We start from the raw sequence: 21883 nt of genomic DNA, 5'->3' as shown, positions 1-21883 counted from the left end.
GTGTCCCAATTCAGAGAAGACAGGCTCTGATCAGTGCACCGAATCAGGGCTGTTGGCTGACAGATGCGCTGTCAGACATACCCCTTGAAGGGACAGGGATTGAAGGATCCCTGGGAGGAGTCCCCATCATTGGTGGGTTTGCCTGTGGTGGCTTTGGGATCCTGGACCTGTCTGGATGTTTCCCTTATCCCACAATGCGTGGTGGTATGCGCTTGTGGGGAGGGGAATGAGGCGATGGCGACCTTACCGTGCGTAGTTCAGTAGTCTTGCGCGCGGGAGGATATTGATGCTCGCGCGAGAGAATAATGGCGCCCGCGCGAGGGAGAATATCGGGGCTCGAGCGCAGGAGACTGTTGGCACGGGGTGGGGGTGTATTCACGCGCGCGCATCTATACCAGCCGTAAGGAGCGCGCGCAGAGGAGAAAGATCCCTAGCGCGCGGGCGCGCAGTTGAACCATGTGAGGCGCGTGGGAGTGCGAGAGAATGTAGGCGCGCATCCTTTGGAAAGGATGGGCAAGCGTGCGCAGGGCGTGCGCAGGGCGTTCGCGCGTATCCTTGCAGGTGCGTGCGGGAGAAGGCTGGCGCGATGGTACTGGTTGGCGCGTAGGAGAAGCCAGCATTGCTGACTTCCCAGAAGTACTACTTTCAGTAGATCGTTGGCGCACAGGTTTTTCCTGGCGCGTATGATGATGCACAGTATGGCGCGCAGGAGAGTTGGATGTTAGGCACGTATGCGCGCGGGCAGGTGACTGATGGCGCGTGCGCAGGATTAATACGTTGAGTGCACGGGAGAGAGTTCGCGCGCATCTATACCAGCCGTAAGGAGCGCGCGCAGAGGAGAAAGATCCCTAGCGCGTGGGCGCGCAGTTGAATCATGTGAGGCGCGTGGGAGTGCGAGAGAATGTTGGCGCGCATCCTTTGGAAAGGATGGGCAAGCGTGCGCAGGGCGTTCGCGCGTATCCTTGCAGGTGCGTGCGGGAGAAGGCTGGCGCGATGGTACTGGTTGGCGCGTAGGAGAAGCCAGCATTGCTGACTTCCCAGAAGTACTACTTTCAGTAGATCATTGGCGCGCAGGTTTTTCCTGGCGCGTATGATGATGCACAGTATGGCGCGCAGGAGAGTTGGATGTTAGGCACGTATGCGCGCGGGCAGGTGATTGATGGCGCGCGTTAGAGCGCCATTGCGCAGGAGGCTGATGGCGCGCCGCTGGGCGCAGGCGCGTAAGTGCAGGAGAACGTAGGCGCATATGCACATGAGGGCGCGCATAGCGCGTGATGGAGCTATGCTCCTGTTAGAGCATATGCGTGTGTTGGCACATACACCCTTGATGCCATATGTTAGGGTTTAGAGATGGGGCCTGACGAGCTACTAGGGAGCGTTCGTCAGGTCTCGTTGGCGCGCATGTGGTTGGCGTGCAATACAGTAGCGGGCTTAGGTGGAGCCTTGTTAGGCCCAAGTAGAAATGGTGACGGTAGGTCTGTCGGATGGAAGGTCGACGTATCCTTTAAAAGGACGACCTTCTACCGAAGGAGATCGCGAACGATCTGCAGAAAGGTCCAGGACCAGGGCAGGAGCGGTGATAGATGATTGGACTCGAGGCTCCTTCGCGATGGACTGCATCGAAGATGTTGAACCAAAGAGGCGCCTCCTCACCGCAGGTGAAGGAAGGCCTCTAAGGCGAAGAGGAAGGCGAGCCTTGCGACGAATGCGCCCTCTGGGGGCCGTTGGATCAGCAAGCTGACCTTCTGCAGTCCTTCGAAGAGGAGTCCCTGTAAGTGAACTCCCACGAGGGAGAGAAACACTAGCAGGAGAGACTGACGATGGACTTAGTTTCTCACTTGTAGGCTGAACAGGAATGGGAGAAACTAAGCCGTCAGCTACCGTAGAGTTTGGAGAGGCAGAGATGATGGGTGATACCGCATTGGATACCTCTGAAACCACAACGTCGACAAGAGACAGAGGATCAACCTCTGACGGTGACGACGATTGTTTGACAGCGGCACCCAATCGGATGTAGTTAAGCAAAACCTCCTTGGAAGGCGAACCCGTAAGCCCCAAGGAGGACCAAAGCTGAAATAGGGAGGTTAATGACATATCCTCCCCCGGGGGGAGAGGTGGAGCTGCTTCGCTAGGGGAAGCAATGTCATCTCTTGAGTCCCAAGGTTGGTAAACAATACATTGGTCTATGCTACCACTCAACGGTCTCTTGAAAGAGACCAACCGAGTGGGAGCTTCGGAGGAGGTTTGGGCAACGGAACCTTCGAAGGAGAAATATCCCGTTTGGACTTCTTCCGTCGTCGCGAAAACCTCTTCCACTGGGAGGTAGACCACTCCCTACACCTGTTGTTGCTATCACACCGTTGGCCCCTACAAGAAGGACAAAGGGCGTGAGGATCAGTCTCGACCGCCGACATGAATATTCCACAGGGGCAGTTGGGAAACCCAGGGCAGGTGCGCATGATTGCAGAGGCCAACTTCACATATACAGAACTAGAAAAAGAAAAGACAAAAGCAATTAAAAGGCTGCCAAATGACGGAGAGGATGAGAGCGGACATGTCCGACCACCATCCGAGCCGAGAGCAAAGTGAGCGTGTGAGAGGGGGAAGGGGTGTTAGCAAGCTACCCTCCCCTACCCCCGCTAACTAGCGGTGTGGGTAGTAAACCCCCGTTAAAAATTAATGGCTCGTCATTTCAGCTACACCGAAAGTAATACCCCCTATTAAATAGTGTGGTTTTTGTATTCCAGTTACGCAACAAATATAGGTTCTAGGTCAAGTTAGGTTAGGTGCAGAACCTTACATTAGGTCATGCCTTTTCTTCCCCTTTTATATGTGGTTTTCCAATCATAATTCATGTTTCTAAATATGACAAATTCGAAGATAATTTGTATTTTTCCTAACCATACAAACCTTAGCTATTTACAGAGGGTTTACCTTTTAGCGCAGCTGAAATGGCGAGCCATTAGAATTTAACGAGGGTGTATTACCCCCGCGCTAGTTAGCGGGGGGTAGGGGAGTGGTAGCTAGCTACCCCTCCCCCCCTCACACACAGATGAATGCTCACTTTCACTTAGAGGTAGGACTTGTCTTGGGGGACAGGGCTGGCGGGCAAATATGTGTAAATAGCTAAGGTTTGTATGGTTAGGAAAAATACAAATTATCTTCGAATTTGTCATTTGTTCCATAACCGAAATACAAACCACGCTATTTACAGAGGGTGACTTACCCCTTAGGTAAGGTGGCAAGTCCCCAGCCATACTGGCTTTGGCTTTACCCGGGGACTCAGAATCCGAGTGAGTAGCACTCGAGAAAAGGAGTCCCTGCACCTCACAAGTTCCTTGCTCCGCAAGGAACCATGTGGGCTACGTAAGCTTGTATGTGAAGGAAGAAGTGTGACCCGTCCTAGGCAGTTGACCTGGAGTTCCAGAAGGAACTCTGGGTTAGGACGTTCCCAATACCACCTCGTCAGGGTATGGGGGACGCGACAGTATTGACTCAATACTCGGAACACAAGGAAGCATGGTTTACCTGCAGAGGTTCGAGGTCAGCTATGTAGAGACCAGGATGCTGCTTCCCCGTAGAGGGGATGATGAAGAAAGAAATGAGAGCCAGACATACTTCTTTCGTTCATGCAGACTAAAACCTGATAACAATGCCCTCAACCTTCTGCTACCTGTCCAAAAAGGAGCCTGAGGTTAGACCAGCTGTTGTGTAGCCACCACAGAGCGATAGAAAACGTATCGAGACTCCTGTGGGTCACGCCCTGCAGGAAGCGGGCTGCGAAGGTCATTAGACGCTTCCAGACTCCAGCTTGTAGCACCTGCGTCACAGAGTAGTATTACTCGAAGGCGAGGGACGTTGCGATGTATCCAACATCGTGCTGTAGGGCGACGTGACGGGGGAGGGTCTGGAGACAGGTCGAGATGAATGTCCTTGAGTCTGGGCTGAAGAGGTATACTGGTGACTCTCCCCCGTGTCCTCCTTGTGCTCCCAAATCGGCTGCAACTGAGGACAAACTGCAGCTGTTCCCAGCGCTAACCTCTCGATTCCTTTACTGGCAAGAAAGAGAAGGTCTTGGGACATCAGATACAGAATGGAGACTCGAAATCTTGAATGAATTGGACCGAAGGGCCGGGACCCCCAGATTCTGAGTCTAGCCAACAACTCAGGAGCGAACCTGAATGTTGCCTTCCCCTCTTCCTTAGAAAGGGGGGAATTGTAAGAGACCAAGAAGATTGCTTACACCCTGGCCGTGGCCAGAGTGAGCAGGAGACCCAAGGCGGAATACAATCCGAGGCCTGTCGTAAAGGGTCTTGAGAAGATCTCTTAAAGGACTAAAAGTCCGAGCCATGCTCCAAGTTGGAGGTCTTCCTCCGACTAGGGCAGGGACGATCGTAGCTTCACATGAGCGAGGATAGATCCAGAGGGCAGGAAAAAGTTATTCCTTTAAGCCTGAAGGTCAGGGAAAGGCTGAGCGACAGGCTTCATTGCCGAGAGCGGAAAGGAGTTTCCTCCCGCCGAAAGGCAATAAGACCGTTATTGCTGGAGAAGAGGCCTCAAGGGAAGAGGTATATCTCCCATGGCACCAACCACCTTGTAGCGGGTTGTCTCTTCTTGAGGAGGAGGCGTAGTGTCTCCAGGCATGAAGCCGAAGCGACGCCCCGGTTCGGGAGAGATGTCGCAGTGTGGTTGTTTGAGTAGTCTGCGCCGTGGGAGAAGCTCTCCCGGGAGTTCCGTCAGGGGAAGCAGAGGGTCCAGAAACCGTTCTGCGCATAGTCCCAGTGGAGCTCTCCCATTGAAAGGTTGACAGACAACCTGGTCTTGTTGAGACCCATTGTCCACAGACAAAAAGGAGGGAAGACGCAGGCGTCGAAGTTGTCCCACCATCACCGGAATGCATCTTGCCAGAGTCTCGGGGTCTGAGACTGGGGGGAAGAACAGCGGAAGCTTGAGGTTCCAAACTGTCGCGATCAGGTCCCCCAGACCAGGACTTGCTGGTTACCCAAGGTCAAAGACCCCCAGGTACACTCTCTCTACGAGGCTCTGCTCGGATAGTCGGAGAGAACATTCCCCTGCCTGGAATGAGAGAGCCGATGGTGGTATTGAGAGAATCTCAATCATTCGGTATCTCTACTGCAAGATGTGAAGGTGTGAAAATGCGTCCCCTGCTGGTTAGAATACGCCAGAATCATGAAGTCGACGCGCACGGGGCGACTCGGCAGGAGCTCTAGGATCTGTAGAGGGGCCAGACTAAGGCCCCTAAGCCTGCCTGAATGATGGAGAGGTATCCTTCAGGTCTTGACCATAGGCCTGGACCGGAACATGCCCCCCCCTTTCCTTTGACGAGTCCGAGAACAGAATCAAGAATGTGGGGAAAGGACGAGAATATCCACTACCATCAAGAGGCTCCATAGGTCAACACCCATTGTAGGTCTAATAGTTCGGCTGGTCCCATAGGGGCCAGGAAGTCCGGTTAAACATTGCCTGAAGCCACCGGAACTTGGACCGCCCCACATGGAACTTATCCTGAGGCGACCGTTCGGACTATAGACGGGTCAATGAGGAAAGGAGAACTAGGAAACGTTCCAAGGTAGGGCTGAAAGCTCTGCTTGACTGAGAACAGGTACTGCAACTCTCCTCAGTCTTGCCACAGTCAACTGAAAGGAAGGCTCGGAGGATGTGGTAACAGAATCTGGCGTCCCCAGGTGGTCATCCATCCAAGTACCGACCAGAACCGACGTTGCTTAACCTCGCTGGACGGACGAGAAGCGGGGTTTCCAACGTGGTAAGGCCGTTGCCTCAATATCATGGCCAGATACTCCAGATGTTGAGGCAGAAGAAGAGAAGGCTCCAAGCAAAATACCATGAACCCACACTCATGGTAAGCATCCAGAAGCTTGTCCCGGCGCTGAAGAATGTCGAACCCGAGCCTACCGGAGTTGACCAGCCCTCCAAACAGCAGAGGAGGCGGAAGCCTGCACCTGAGCGGCCATGAGGAAGGCAGGGAGAGTTCTCTGGGGAAAAAAACCTGCTATGCCACGGCGGGATAGCCACACTGCATCATAAGCAGGAATACTTGCAGTCTAGGCTGAATTCGACGAGCTCCCTGGAAGATGGATGGAATGGAAACTGAAAGTACCCGTCCTTCCGATCCAAGGTTTAAGGAGTCCTGTCGCCTCGTTACCAGTCTGATCGATTCTGCTGTTCTACGCTGGCCGAAGTTTGTTCGACAAACTTGATCAGGGCTGAGAGGTCGACTACGGAACTCCCCTCTCAGATCCTTCCTTACAAGAAAGGATCGACTGAAGAGGCCGGGGGTGAAGCCGCCGATGATCCTATGGAAGACCTTCGCCTAAGGTATGGATCATTCTGCCCAACCGGGCAACTCTTGCTGACGCTATGGCATAGAGGTTCAGAGGCACTGAATTCGCTGACAGAGACGGCAGGCGCGATATCCTTGGCTGATCACAGAGATTGTGCGGGAACGGGCATCGGGAAGCTGTCATTCGGATGAGTAACCTTAAGCATCCTCCCAGCGAAAAACCTGCAATCCTAGAGTTCGTGAACTCTTCCGCTCCTTTTAGGACTATGCCCCCCCGGGGGAGCCTCCCGTGCCATCTGTTCCTCACAGGAGCAAACTGCAATTGGACACCTTGTCCCAGTTGTCGTAGCCGATAACTTAGGCCGACGTGGTTGAAAGAAAAGGGCGCTGGAGCCCTGCAGAGTCTGGAAGAAAGCGCCTTGAAGGAATGAAAACGGAAGTCGATTTCCTCCGCACAGCTGCTGTCTAAGTCTCTGTCCTTGAGCACAAACAAACTCTTCTCAAGGATGGAAGAGTGTCTGAGGTCGTCGACCTCCACAGATGAGACACCCGAAGGAAGCCCTCAGTCAGCGCGTCCAGATGGTACAACATCGAGCTTGTCCGCAAGTTAGATACTTAACGATGAAAGGCCAAGGTGCCTGAGCTCCTTGAACCAAACCTCGGGCCGTAACCGAGGAGGGAAAGGACCTGGTAAGCCCCCAGAGAAAGGGGTAAGCAATCACCCCTTGTCCGATGGAGAAATCTCGAACGGAAAGCCCCCCAGCCAAAAATCCTTCCAGGGAATGACGGGGAAGGGCTAACCCAGGTTCTGGAAAGAGGAGTGTTGCTCAGATCTCCCTGAAGTTTCTCCTATTCTTGCAAGTGCCATGCTCTGCGTTTACGGGGTGAGGCCGTGTTCTGGAAATACGCTCCAGAAGAACTCGCCAGGCTGGCCATGCTGCGAAAACCCCATTGGGAATCGTGGTCGCAATCGCCCTGGAGCTCGCGCGATGGTAATTCAAAGATTTTCGCGTGGGCAAACGTGGAAGCGCCCATGCGCGGTAACGCAGGAACGCAAACCAAGGTGAGCGAGGGAGCGCATAAGGAGGGCGAGAGCTGGTGGTCGGCGAGCGATAACCCATAGACGAGCAATGGATACTGCAAGAAATAAGCCGACGTTTGTGCGAAGAAACACTGTAGGTTCGAGCGACGGAACACCGTCGGTTCGTGCGACGGCGTGCGACGGAACACCGTCGGTCCTCGCGACGGAACACCGTCCGTCCGCGCGATGGAAAACCGTTGGTTCGCGCGCGGGCGAACATTGGAGAGCATAGGCGCGGACGCGCATGAGCGTAGACGTGCAGGCACGTGGGCGCGCTGGCGAATGATTGCGCGGGCGCGCTGGCGAATGATTGCGCGGGCGCGCAGGCTAACGGTCGGGCGGGAGCGCAGGCTAACGGTCGCGCGGGCGCGCAGGCTAACGGTCGCGCGGGCGTGCAGGCTAACGGGCGGGCGCGCAGGCTAACGGGCGGGCGCGCAAGCTAACGGTCGCGCGGGCTAACGGTCGCGTGGGCTAACGGTTGCGCGGGCAAACGGTCGCACGAACGCGCAGGCAAACGGTCGCACGGACGCGCAGGCGAGCGGTCGCACGGACGTGCAGGCGAGCGGTCGCGAGGGTGGGCAGGTGAATGAGCGCGAGTCCGAGGCGGCGAACGCAAGCGTTAGCGCGATGGCGAGGAAACGCGCTGCCGCGTGGGCGAGGAAGACTGCTGGCGATATGGATCAACAGGCGATCGGTGGTGAGCTGGTGAGCGCTAACGTGCAGGTTGGCGATGGCGCGTTGTGGCATGCCGACGCGATGGCGAGCAGCATGCGAAGGTGAGCGATCGCGAGCAGCATGCGCAGGTGGGCGATCGCGCGATGGCGATCAGCATGCGCAGGTGGGCGGTCGCGCGATGGCGATCAGCATGCGCAGGTGGGCGGTCGCGCGATGGCGATCAGCATGCGCAGGTGGGCGGTCGCGCGATGGCGATCAGCATGCGCAGGTGGGCGGTCGCGCGATGGCGATCAGCATGCGCAGGTGGGCGGTCGCGCGATGGCGATCAGCATCCGCAGGTGGGCGGTCGCGCGATGGCGATCAGCATCCGCAGGTGGGCGGTCGCGCGATGGCGAGCAGCATCCGCAGGTGGGCGGTCGCGCGATGGCGAGCAGCATCCGCAGGTGGGCGGTCGCGCGATGGCGAGCAGCATCCGCAGGTGGGCGGTCGCCCGATGGCGAGCAGCATCCGCAGGTGGGCGGTCGCGCGATGGCGAGCAGCATCCGCAGGTGGGCGGTCGCCCGATGGCGAGCAGCATCCGCAGGTAGGCGATCGCGCGATGGCGAGCAGCGCGAGCAGCATGCCCAGGTGAGCTAGTAGCTGGCAAACCATGTTCCTTCAGAAGTGTTGGAGAACGTTGGCGTGCCGGCTGAAACACACGCGGGCGATCCGGAGATCGCCGAGAGACAGGTGATCGCTGGCGAGCTGATGATCGCTGACGAGCAGAAGGCAACGCGTGGAAGCCTGCGCATAGAAGAAGAGTCCTTGACCCCGACCTGAACCGAAGTTCTAGATCGCGAGGGCGAACATGGGCGCGTAACAGGAACCAACAGGAACAGCAGGGATGATCATCATGAGAGCGCTGATGAGCAGGAGAGCGCCTGTGCGCTAACACTGAGCAGGAGCAGGAGAGAACACACCAGAAGGGCGCACAGGGGAACCCTGACACGCAAGGGAAGAACCCCCGTGGGAGGCAACCCTTTGCCCCGAAGGGATCGTTGTCCGTCGGGAGACTGATGACCGTCGGAAGACCGTTGTCTGTCCGCCGGGAGACTGATGTCCGTCGGAAGACCGTTGCCCGTCGGCAGACGAGATCAGACTGCTGTCCATCTGCACCAAGGCGGAAGATCAAGAAAAAGGAGTTGTAGGCTGCAAAAATGTTATTTTCATTAGTAAAATAAATTTTTGTAATATACTTACCCGATAATCATGTAGCTGTCAACTCCGTTGCCCGACAGAATTCTACGTAAGGGATACGCCAGCGATCGCTATACAAGAGGGGGGTGTACTCACAAGCGCCACCTGTGGCCAGGTACTGCAGTACTTCTTGTTGACACCACTTCAATTTTTCCTCGGTCCACTGGTTCTATGGGGAGGAAGGGTGGGTCAATTAAATCATGATTATCGGGTAAGTATATTCAAAAATTTATTTTACTAATGAAAATAACATTTTTCAATATTAAACTTACCCGATAATCATGTAGCTGATTCACACCCAGGGAGGTGGGTGAAAACCAGTGTACATGTATATCAAGAAGCTAAGTATCCCGTATTTCATATTATCAGTTATTCAAAATAACAATGAAATTACAAGTACCTGGTAAGGAAGTCGACTTGAACCATTACTCTGCCTTAAATAAGTTCGTCTTCCTTACTGAGCGCAGCGTTCCTCTTAAGAGGCTGAACAACTCTAAGGTGCTGAAGTATCAAGGGCTGCAACCCATACTAAAGGACCTCATCACAACCTTTAACCTCGGCGCTTCTCAAGAAAGAATTGACCACCCGCCAAATCAACAAGGATGTGGAAGGCTTCTTAGCCGACCGTACAACCCATAAAAAGTATTCAAGAGAAAGGTTAAAAGGTTATGGGATTATGGGAATGTAGTGGCTGAGCCCTCGCCTACTACTGCATTCGTTGCTACGAATGGTCCCAGGGTGTAGCAGTACTCGTAAAGAGACTGGACATCTTTGAGATAGAATGATGCGAACACTGACTTGCTTCTCCAATAGGTTGCATCCATAACACTCTGCAGAGAATGGTTCTGTTTGAAGGCCACTGAAGTAGCCACAGCTCCCACTTCATGTGTCCTTACCTTCAGCAAAGCAAGGTCTTCTTCCTTCAGATGAGAATGTGCTTCCCTAATCAGAAGCCTGAATAGTAAGAAACTGAGTTCTTAGAACTTGGGAAAGAAGGTTTCTTGATAGCACACCATAAGGCTTCTGATTGTCCTCGTAAAGGTTAAGACCTTTTTAGATAGTACCTAAGAGCTCTAACTGGGCAAAGTACTCTCTCCAGTTCATTCCCCACCAAGTTGGACAGGCTTGGGATCTCGAACGACTTAGGCCAAGGACGTGAAGGAAGCTCGTTTAGCAAAAACCGAGCTGCAAGGAACATGTAGCCGTTTCAGATGTGAAAACAATGATCCTGCTGAAGGCGTGGATCTCACTTACTCTTTTAGCTGTTGTCAAGCACACGAAGAAAAGAGTTTTTAATGTGAGGTCCTAAAAAGAGGCTGATTGGAGAGGTTCAAATCTTGATGACATAAGGAACCTTAGGACCACGTCTAGATTCCAGCCTGGAGTGGACAACCGACGTTCCTTTGAGGTCTCAAAAGACCTAGGGAGGTCCTGTAGATCTTTGTTGGTGGAAAGATCCAAGCCTCTGTGGCGGAAAACCGCTGCCAACATACTCCTGTAACCCTTGATCGTAGGAGCTGAAAGGGATCTTACTTTCCTTAGATGTAACAGGAAGTCAGCAATCTGGGTTACAGTGGTACTGGTTGAGGAAACTGCATTGGTCTTGTACCAGCTACGGAAGACTTCCCTTTGAGACTGATAGATTCTGAGAGTGGATGTTCTCCTTGCTCTGGCAAACGCTCTGGCTGCCTCCTTCGAAAAGCCCCTAGCTCTTGAGAGTCTTTCGAAAGTCTGAAGGCAGTCAGACGAAGAGCGTGGAGGTTTGGGTGTACCTTCTTTACGTGAGGTTGACGTAGAAGGTTCACTCCTAGAGGAAGAGTCCTGGGAATGTCGACCAGCCATTGCAGTACCTCTATGAACCATTCTCTCGCGGGCCAGAGCGGAGCCAATCCACGTCAGCCATGTCCCTTTGCGAGAGGAGAACTTCTGAAGTACCCTGTTGACAATCTAAAACGGCGGGAATGCATACAGGTCGAGATGGGACCAATCCAGCAGAAAAGCATCCACGTGAACTGCTGCTGGGTCTGGAATCGGAGAACAATACAACAGGAGTCTCTAGGTTATCGAGGTAGCGAACAGATCTAAGGTTGGCTGACCCCACAGGGCCCAAAGTCTGCTGCAAACACTCTTGTGAAGGGTCCACTCTGTAGGGATGACCTGACCCTTCCGGCTGAGGCGATCTGCCATGACATTCATACCGCCCTGAATGAACCTCGTTACCAGCGTGAGCTTTCGATCTTTTGACCAGATGAGGAGGTCCCTTGCGATCTAGAACAACTTCCACGAAAGAGTCCCTCCCTGCTTGAAGATGTAAGCCAGGGCTGTGGTGTTGTCAGAGTCCACCTCCACCACCTTGTTAAGCTGGAGGGACTTGAAGTTTATCAAGGCCAGAAGAACCGCCAACAACTCCTTGCAATTGATGTGAAGTGTCCTTTGCTCCTGATTCCATGTTCCCGAGCATTCCTGTCCGTCCAAAGTCGCACCCCAGCCCGTGTCTGATGCGTCCGAGAGGAGACGGCGGTCGGGTTTCTGAACAGCCAAAAGTAGACTTCCCTGAGAAGAAAGCTGTTCTTACACCACGCGAGAGAAGACCTCCTCTCTTCGGAAACAAGAACTGAGACCGTCTCTAGCGTCATGTCCTTTATCCAGTGAGCAGCTAGATGATACTGAAGGGGGGGGAGGTGGAGTCTCCCTAACACGATGAACAGGGCCAGCGATGAAAGTGTCCCTGTTAGACTCATCCACTACCTGACTGAGCATCGGTTCCTTCTCAGCATGCTCTGGATGCATTCTAGGGCTTGGAAGATCCTTGGGGCCGACGGAAAAGCCCGAAAAGCTCGACTCTGAAGATCCATACCCAGGTAGACAATGGTCTGGGATGGGACGAGCTGAGACTCCTCAAAATTGACCAGGAGGCCCAGTTCCTTGGTCAGATCCATAGTCCATCTGAGAATCTCCAGACAGCGACGACTTGTGGGAGCTCTTAAAAGCCAGTCGTCTGACGGAGCCGGACACAAGATCATGGTACTGCTGCACAGTCTATGAACTGTCAACCATGGGGAAGCGAGGAAGTACAGTGACAACCCGAAGCTGTCTAGACTGTCTGGATCGTATAGACAACTCCTTATCGGGTTGCTGAGGTTGTCGCACTGCGTCACAACAAGTCACTTCTGCTGGTTGTTGAACGTCTTCCCAGTGACACACTGACTCCGTAAACAAAAAATCCTCTAACAAGGACTAAGCTTGGACTGCATGTCTTGCAACACAGCTCAAGGTCTATGGGAGCAGGTGTGGTAACAGACGGGGTTAGCGACTGAAGTGGAACCATTACCTTCCCTGAAAGCATGTTATGCTTAAATAAAAGTCCATAGGAGGCTACGCAGCAAAAGGCTCCTCTCCAAATGACAGAGTCCTCAAGGGAATATCAGAAGGAGGGAGAAAAGCACTTTCTCATCTACAGGGACCATATCCGAGAAAAGCTAAGTTCTCTCAGTGAGGGTTTCACTGGTGCAAAAGCAGCAGACTAGAAGGCAACGTTATGAAACTGCTTGACAGTCTAGTGAGTTGGCAACAACCAAAGATGTGTGACTGAGAAGCATGCGGTAAGGTATGCAGAGCATGCTGTATGTAGAGCATGCTGTATGCAGAGCATGCTGTATGTAGAGCATGCTGTAAGAGAAGCAGAGCATGTTGCATGGCGTGTAACATTTCTCAGAAATTCCATGACCAGTGCTAGATTGAGTAATATCGCATTACTGTCCATTGAAAGTGCACGTGCCGAGGGAATTGATTTAGACTGTTTTGTTGATGAATTTGATAGCAGGCATGATAATCGTAGAATTAAGCTGCACTAAATATACGATCTATAATCTACTTCACCTCAGGACAGGGAAACTCGCCCTGTTGGCAACACTGCATTACTTCATGCATGTTTGCATGGGGTTTTAATATCAACATAATATTTACATTACATTCATAACTCATGATTCATTTTTGTTTTGAAGATATTTTGCCATATTTGCGATTTGTTAAAAATATATTGCAAGGAATACATATATATTTTTTTATTTAAGTAATACGAATAACCTCCATTATCATAATGTTTGTGTAGGCATACATGTATATGATTACAAATGTAAGTTATGAAAGTAATGAGGTGTTATTATTGTCATTTGTTATTTCAAAGTTGAATGGGAAGAGGCTCAAGTTGAGGAGAAAGTGGCAGATGCATGCGTTGAGGTGGCTGACTCCTAGCATGAGTTTCTTGTCTCAAGAGTTGCGCTTGCTGTAAGGGTAGCGGATGCGCAGTAGCAGGTTCCTGAGGAACGAGTTGAGGTTCCTGAGGTGTGAGCTGCGAGAGTAGAGGTAGCGGTTGCGCAGAACGCAGTTCTTGTCTCGCGAGTTGAGGTTCCTGCAGCGAGTGCTGAGGTGGCTGCCTCATGGATGGAAGAGGTTGTCGTACCTCAAGAGATTGATGCCTCGCTGGTGGAACCGCAGGCGGAAGCGGAGGAAGTAAGGCATAAGACTCCTGCTCCCATTGCTGAGGTTGCCTTAAGGAAGGCGGAGGTTGCTGCACACCGCTGGTAACTGGCAACTCAGTACGCGGTAAGGTATCCTGAGGAACCTCAACTTCGTACGCCTGGCAGACTGGACTGCGTTGAGGCGGAGCGATTGCAGGAGGAGGTGTAACCTTCTCAGCCTGACACTCACGCATTAAGACCGCAAGCTGTGACTGCATGGACTGCAGCAAAGTCATCTTGGGGTCGACAGACGCTAAGGTCTGCTGAGGCAAAGCCTTAACAGAAGATGAGGTCTGTTGCGGCATCACTTTACCTCTCTAAGGAGGTGTGCAGTCACCTGATGACTGCGGAGAGTCAGAGCTAATCCAATGACTGCAACCAGGTTGTAGAACTCTTGAGGTCTGGACTTTGCGTTTGAGAGGTCTTGAGACCTGAGTCCAGCGTTTTCTCCCTGACATTTCTTCTGCAGACGAGTAAAAGACGGGCTCAATCGTCTGCGGGTGGGAGTGACGGTCTCTGTAAGACACGCCCGCAACCACCGAGGATACTTCTGTGCGCCGATCAAGGCCTGCCGAACCCTTTTGCCCTTCGACATTGCTTCTCCCCTGGGCTTGGGAGCTTGCAAGAGGTCCCGGACTGGGAGGACGACTGGCACGCACAGAAGTACCCTCACGCACAACACTGACACACTTTGCGCTAATCACTTTTGATTTTCTGTTTGCACTTATTTCACTGAACTCGAAACTTTAAGTGGTTTGTACCTGAAACACGCAATTCTATCCTTCCTTAAAAGTTAGTAATTGCGAAAACAGAATTACAATGTAACAGAAAAATCTAATGAAAGATAAATAATTCAGTGGCTGGAAAGAGACTAAACACTAGATCAAATAAACTACGTTTAAAATCTCTCACCGCATAAAGCTTGAGAACAAGAATAAAAATCATGAAATGTTTACCTTCTTCCCCTAAAGAGACTAGGGAGAAGAGCAAAAACGATAACAACGTTACTCGCTTGAACGAAACGTTTATCCAGCTCTCTCTCCCTCCGTCTCTATCTCTCTCTCTCTCTCTTGACTTAGAACCTGAGAGAAGAGCCCAATCATATATATCGTTAAAACATATTATTGTTAAAGGAAAAAAACTGAAATATTTCCCAAATAAAAAGTTCCTTTATTAGAATTAAAACCATTAAGCTAAGAAAGAATGAACAAAACGCTAGACACGGTTACTCTTACTGTAACGTGACACCGTGAAAATTCTCTCTCTATCGTAACGATAGAGCGCAAGTTGAACGTTCTGAACGTCAACAACTGCAGAGACAAAACAAAACGTTAGTTCAACTTTGAAAACAGTACGAGACTATCAAAGAAATTCTTTCAAAAACATTAAAATAGCATAATATGTTAACAGGTAAAACCGAAATGACGGGCTCAATGTTAATTAACTTCGGTACCAAGAAAAGACCGCCTACTATTAGGAAAGGTCGAATATAAACAAATATAAAAATTAATTTTAATAAGTTTATAATAAAAGGAAGTTAATCGAAGAGGCCTATAAAAGGCGGAGAGATAAAAAAAAAATCTATAACTTTTGTTAAGCAAAATTAAGAAAAAGAGTCTATACTCTCTTAGACACCAACACTTCCGTCTAAGGGAAGGGTCGGCCATTTAAAGGTGAAAGAGAGTTCATACTCTCTTCGTCACCAGAATTAATCAAATTAATTCCAAAAGCTAGCTAAGCTAATAATAAAACTTCCTGAATAGCGAAAGCTGAAATCTTAGAGCAATACTTCACCAAAAACCGTGAACAAGACTCCAAAATTATAAGCGTATCCATGAACGTCTTGCCGGAAGCACGACAGAGGAAAAATTGAAGTGGTGTCAACAAGAAGTACTGCAGTACCTGGCCACAGGTGGCGCTTGTGAGTACACCCCCCTCTTGTATAGCGATCGCTGGCGTATCCCTTCCGTAGAATTCTGTCGGGCAACGGAGTTGACAGCTACATGATTATCGGGTAAGTTTAATATTGAAAAGTATAATTCATTCCTAGCCATATTGTTAAGAAATTTTTTGTAGAAACTATCGTAAGGAAAGGCTTACGGAAATATTGGACGATTCATTTTGTCTCTCATTCTTATCCCAAGGATCTGTTTTTCGTGCAATATACCATTGTAACCGATAGTATTTTATTTTTTCCTATTTCATTGTGGGAGCAATGCCTGATTGTCGTTTGTTTTCGATTTTGAAACCTGCCGGTCTCTATACGTTCAGCACTCTCGTTACTTAACTGTCATGGATCCTCCGGTGCAGGTGGGCAATATATGTCGCTATTCGTATTTTGAGGTGATCGCTCGATTTCATGGAAGTTATAATGGTACTCCAGAGGTTGTGAATAGGTTTCTTAGAGACCATTCAGTATTACCCATAAGTGTTAAGTGTGCTAAATGTGATTCACCTTTACTTTTCCATGAGGATAGGCATTTATGGTACTGTACAAAATCAGTAAAAATACCTATAACGAGGAAAAGACGAATGTGTAATTATAGTGTTATTGACTATAAGGGATCCATTTAAGGTAAGAAGTGACTTAGCAAAATATATATTTAAATTTAGCACGGGGTAAAGGGGGGTCGCAGGAAGGGGCGAAGCCCCCCCGGGTAGGTAAGGAAGGAGCTAGGAAGGACACTGCTTTTAGGTTAGGTTAGGTGGGATGGTTAGGTTAGCTGGTGATTGGGGTAGGTCTAGGGTCTGTGACCGGGGGCATTCTAGGTTAGGTTAGGGGATTTGTTAAGTTAGCTGGTTTAGTTTAGGGGTAGGTCTAGGGTCTGTGACCGGGGTCCTTCTAGGTTAGGTTAGCTGGTTTAGATTAGGGGTAGGTTTAGGTAGGTCTAGGGTTGGGGGCTTCTAGGTTAGGTTAGGGGAGTTTGTTAGGTTAGCTGGTTTAGTTTAGGGGTAGGTCTAGGGTCTGTGACCGGGGTCCTTCTAGGTTAGGTTAGGGAGGTTTGTTAGGTTAGCTGGTTTAGATTAGGGGTAGGTTTAGGTAGGTCTAGGGTCGGGGGCTTCTAGGTTAGGTTAGGGGAGTTTGTTAGGTTAGCTGGTTTAGTTTAGGGGTAGGTCTAGGGTCTGTGACCGGGGTCCTTCTAGGTTAGGTTAGGGGGGTTTGTTAGGTTAGCTGGTTTAGATTAGGGGTAGGTTTAGGTAGGTCTAGGGTCGGGGGCTTCTAGGTTAGGTTAGGGGAGTTTGTTAGGTTAGCTGGTTTAGTTTAGGGGTAGGTCTAGGGTCTGTGACCGGGGTCCTTCTAGGTTAGGTTAGGGGGGTTTGTTAGGTTAGCTGGTTTAGTTTAGGGGTAGGTCTAGGGTCTGTGACCGGGGTCCTTCTAGGTTAGGTTAGGGGGGTTTGTTAGGTTAGCTGGTTTAGATTAGGGGGTAGGTTTAGGTAGGTCTAGGGTCGGGGGCTTCTAGGTTAGGTTAGGGGAGTTTGTTAGGTTTGCTGGTTTAGTTTAGGGGTAGGTCTAGGGTCTGTGACCGGGGTCCTTCTAGGTTAGGTTAGGGGGGTTTGTTAGGTTAGCTGGTTTAGATTAGGGGTAGGTTTAGGTAGGTCTAAGGTCTGAGACCAAGGTTGTTCTAGGTTAGGTTAGGGGGGTTTGTTAGGTTAGCTGGTTTAGTTTAGGGGTAGGTCTAGGGTCTGTGACCAAGGGCCTTCTAGGTTAGGTTAGGGAGGTTTGTTAGGTTAGCTGGTTTAGTGATGTGATGAAAGATTAAGGTCTGTGGTATACTTAACAGCTTTCGGAATTTGTTTTCTAACATACACCATTTTTTTATTGCAAATATCATTTGACGCCCCCCCCCACCCAAAAACCCGGTTCCCACCTGGTGTCCCCCATAATTGTTGGGATGAAATAGGGTCGTTCTGCATTACAACATATGAAACAAAAACAATAAAAACACAGTTACAAACACTGATTTTTCTGGAAAAATTCGTTGTTTTAACTCCAATTACATAGTAAATCTCTAAATCGGATGGTTCGCAGTCAAAATAAACGTTAAATCTGTTGGAACTACACTATTTCTGATGCAACAAATATATTTTTTATTCCAGTTTCCCCATAATGGTTGAAACTGTAATTTTACCACAGATTCCCCCAATGGTGCCAAGTCTCCATAGATTACTGGCCTGTTCTCCAACCTATCACCCTTACTCTGTTCCTATCTTACTCTCCTTATCTAGTTTATCACCAATTATCTTTGGTTATCCCTTCTAACTCTCCCTTGTTCATGCTGTATATTGATGTTACCTAGACAAATCATAAGAGGCTAGGGAGCTTATGATCATGGGTGCCTGTTTTAGATACTATTGTTTTTCAACTAATATTATCCCAATTCCCTTTCATTCATGCTTACTCCTTTCCATCATAAAGAAGATTAATGTGTTACTTTGGGTTAGGCCATGACCATCTAATTTACGGAAATTGGATTGAAATTCAATATTTCTATACTACAACCGACCCATGCATGGTAGCATGGCCATACTGTTACTTAGCGGCAAATCTAACAAATACCTACTAAAAATCACTCATTCCGCGCAAACAGGTGTGCCATAGAAACAAAAAGTGAAATATCCCGAGCCTTAATATTCCCATAGAGTTGAATTCAGTAATACAGTACATGAAAATATACTTAGCTCAACAGGTTAGGACACGAATAAGAATACATAAAACACCTACTTGAATAGAGATTATCGAAGAGGGATTTTAGTAATTGGCTCACATGTCCAATGTGTCTCTAGCTTCTTTATCATCTAAATGGTGTATAGGTAAAACCTGAATAACGGGCACTGCCCGAAATACTGGTTTCTTCTCCCAAGAAAACGATAACCTGACGTCGTTGCTATACTGTAGCTTAATCCTGTTCTGCAACTTCAATTCCTCTCTCACTTTCAGTTTCAACAACAAATAAGTTAACTAGTGTTCCAGCAACTTTACGAGTTGTCGATTCGTGTGTCAAGGTAACTGTCTTTGGTTTGCAGTGTGTGGACCAAGACTGTTCTGCATATACTGTTTGCAATACAAATATTTTACAATAGTTTAAAGTATTATATTAACAGCTTAAAATAATTTTATTTAATTATAATGTTGAAAATAATAAGCAATATGGGTTCTTATTATGACGCAAAATACACGTAATTACATTTTACGTGAAAGTTTACACTGAACAGTTCCTATCCCAACGATAGTCCGGTAACGGAAATAGAGCGTCATTACACAAATTTTGAACTTCCTTATATTTCAATTTAAGGGTTTCCAAAGACAGTTTTCGTGTTTCGCAAGCTTATCCATAGTTTGTATTAATTATAAATCATCAATATAATTTGAGTTAAAGTGTAATAGAATTTAAACGTTTTTTCCTTTAAATATCCTAATATTGTAATAGCACACATGGAAAAAAAAGTTTCAGAAAAATCAGCCATCTCCATGTCATTCTCACTTCCTTTTTATTTAACTTGCTTCCGTTATCGATATCATTTCCCTTTTATTACATCTAATATATAACTGTCAATCTTCATTTCAGCCTCATATATACCCTGCTTATGTAATCTAATAAACCTTTACTTGCCACCTCTCTCTCTCTCTCTCTCTCTCTCTCTCTCTCTCTGTATATACAGTATATATATATATATATATATATATATATATATATATATATATATATATATATATATATATACCTATATATATATATATATATATATATATATATATATATATATAAATATATATATATATATATATATATATATATATATATATATATATATATATGTGTATATATATACATACATATATATATATATATATATATATATATATATATATATATATATATATATATATATATATATAGTCTAGTTTATAGGTCATGAATTTCCACAAATCAAGGTCATTTTCAGAGATATTACCATAATTTTTTTGCAATACTGTACACTAATTAATTTTTTTTTTTAGCTTACTAAACAGTACAGTAGGTCTACACCCTATTTTTCACATTCATATTCAGATAGCTTACTTGAAACACTTATTTTTCATAATCAGCCTATTCCGAATCCAAACCATTTTTTTTTCATGTACATTAGTTATAAACCTTCCACCTGTGCATACGCCCTCTTTTTCGCTGCCTTACACCCCCTCGCCCAAGGTAGAGCTACCTAGGGTCTGGTGGGTCTTGGCACATCTGACAACTAATATAGGACCGTATCCTTGCCCTCAGTTGGAACTTTATCAGGTTTTTTCAGCTTATTAACCTTCCTGATGCAAGCTGGCACCTTCAAAGAGATTCGATCTGTGTCTCTTTGTTCTGAAGAGGTGATCTTCCTAATGTTACGACCTATCATTGAAGTGTTTCTTCCTCTTCCCAGCTAACATCCATAGTAGCCTGGGGAGGGTGGAAGTCGTCAACTTGGTTTCTTCTAGTTGTGGCAAGGGCTCTTGGGAGAAGTCCGCTATCTCCTTGTTCTAATGCAGCAGAATGGGCATTAAATTGTTCCCCTCGAGCCTGACATTCATCTATAGAACGCCAAATCTTGGATAACGTCTTCGCGTCCTTTCTCTCCCTCGGAAGAATCTCAAATTCATCCATCTATGGGGACTTAACTTCATTGGTTGCTTCCACTGGTTTCGAACCCTTGGAAGTTCCCTGGAGAGAGGTAACCTTTGCTCGAGAAGTTGAAAGTTCTTCTCGGCCCTTGTCCTCAGGAGGATGCCTATCGATCTCTACACGAGAGGTCTCTGTATAGGATCTGTTCTTTGGGGGAGGAGGTCATTTGTCCCCTATCATATCCTTTCTCGCGGTCTTGAACGGAATCACTCCCGACCTCTCTGAGGTTGGATCTGTGATCTTAGGATCCTTGGCCTTGAGGTAATTCTTATACTTCGTACCCTTCTGGGTGACAGGAGGAAGATGAGGAGGTAGTGGCTGTCCAGCTATGCTAAATCGCTTAGGGTTTGAAAGACCGCTGGTCCCACTGGGGGTTCCCACGGGATGATGGGCACCCTCGCTGACAAAGTGGTTGGAGTGGTGGTAGAGATACCAACTGCTTGTTTCAGTGCTAAGACCAAATCTTGAAGCCAGGGATTGTCTTTAGAGCCCAAATTTCCTAAAGGTTTTCCCTTATGAGGAGGGGGGCTCTCCTTCCACTGTCCTAATGGTTGTTCCAGTAGCGCTGGTTGTGTACCGGGATGTTCCCTCATTCTTTTCACAGGTGAGCTATCATGAGGTGACCGATCACGATCGCAAGGGTATGGGTAGTGAGACGAGCTGCTCGCTCGCTTACCTCAACCCTGGAATAGGGATATGCAGTGTGTGAGGTCTCGTTATCATGCTTAGGAGCTTCGCTCTTGTAAGGAGTCTTACGCTTGCTCACTTCAAGCGGATAAGGTCTCCTGACCTCCTCATCCGGAGGAAAGACTCGTGACGATGCATGGAGCCTCTGCGCCTTCAGTGGAGTAACACAATCCCTTCCGAGAGCGTCAAGGAGAGGAGCTCTCCTGGTCTCCCGAAGGAGATAAGCGCATTGCTTTCCTTGCCCCAGAGGGTGAGGAAGGACAGGGGATGAGCGCTTGCACGACTGCAGCGAAACAGTTCTGAACTCCGGAGAGCTGATACCTGTAGGTTCAGTCTTGTGCGAGACTCGCTGTGCACAGCAGGCACAATGGCAAGGTAGGGGAGAAGGTGATAACCTCCTTCCATCCTTGTCATCCAGCTCCGAAAAGCTGTGCTCTGATGAACTGGAGTATAGCATAAAAGAATCTAATGCCTTTCAGTGTTGACTCCAGGGGGGTGACCACTCAGGGGAAGATCGTTCCTCTCGCAAGCGAGGTGATGGCGAGTTGTCTTCCCTTGAAAGGTCAGGCTGTTCAACACCTGGAGGCAAACCTCCCAGTCATGCAATTTGTTTTTCCTCCGCTTGGGCAAACCCGGCTAGAGGATTAACTCCCAGCATAACCTCTAGATCAAAGCTGAAGCCTGTTCCCGAGAGTTTCTAGATAGGCAGTAA

General features: G+C 48.8%; 1 protein-coding gene and 1 pseudogene across 1 annotated transcript in view; both read right to left on the bottom strand.

Annotated features, from left to right (window-relative positions):
• The window catches only part of LOC137634442 (uncharacterized), a 37934-nt gene extending 19142 nt beyond the window's left edge, over positions 1–18792 (bottom strand). The window contains exon 1 of the mRNA XM_068366838.1: positions 18558–18792. The gene's annotated coding sequence lies outside the window, so the exon portion shown is untranslated. The remainder of the gene's footprint in view (positions 1–18557) is intronic.
• LOC137634588 (5S ribosomal RNA) lies at positions 5681–5799 on the bottom strand (annotated as a pseudogene).
• Positions 18793–21883: the final 3091 nt, after the last annotated feature.

The sequence above is a fragment of the Palaemon carinicauda genome, chromosome 44, assembly GCF_036898095.1.
Source record: "Palaemon carinicauda isolate YSFRI2023 chromosome 44, ASM3689809v2, whole genome shotgun sequence".
NCBI classification, from domain to species: domain Eukaryota; kingdom Metazoa; phylum Arthropoda; class Malacostraca; order Decapoda; family Palaemonidae; genus Palaemon; species Palaemon carinicauda.
Note: the sequence above shows the minus strand (reverse complement) of the source record. Positions and strands in the feature narration are given on the sequence as shown.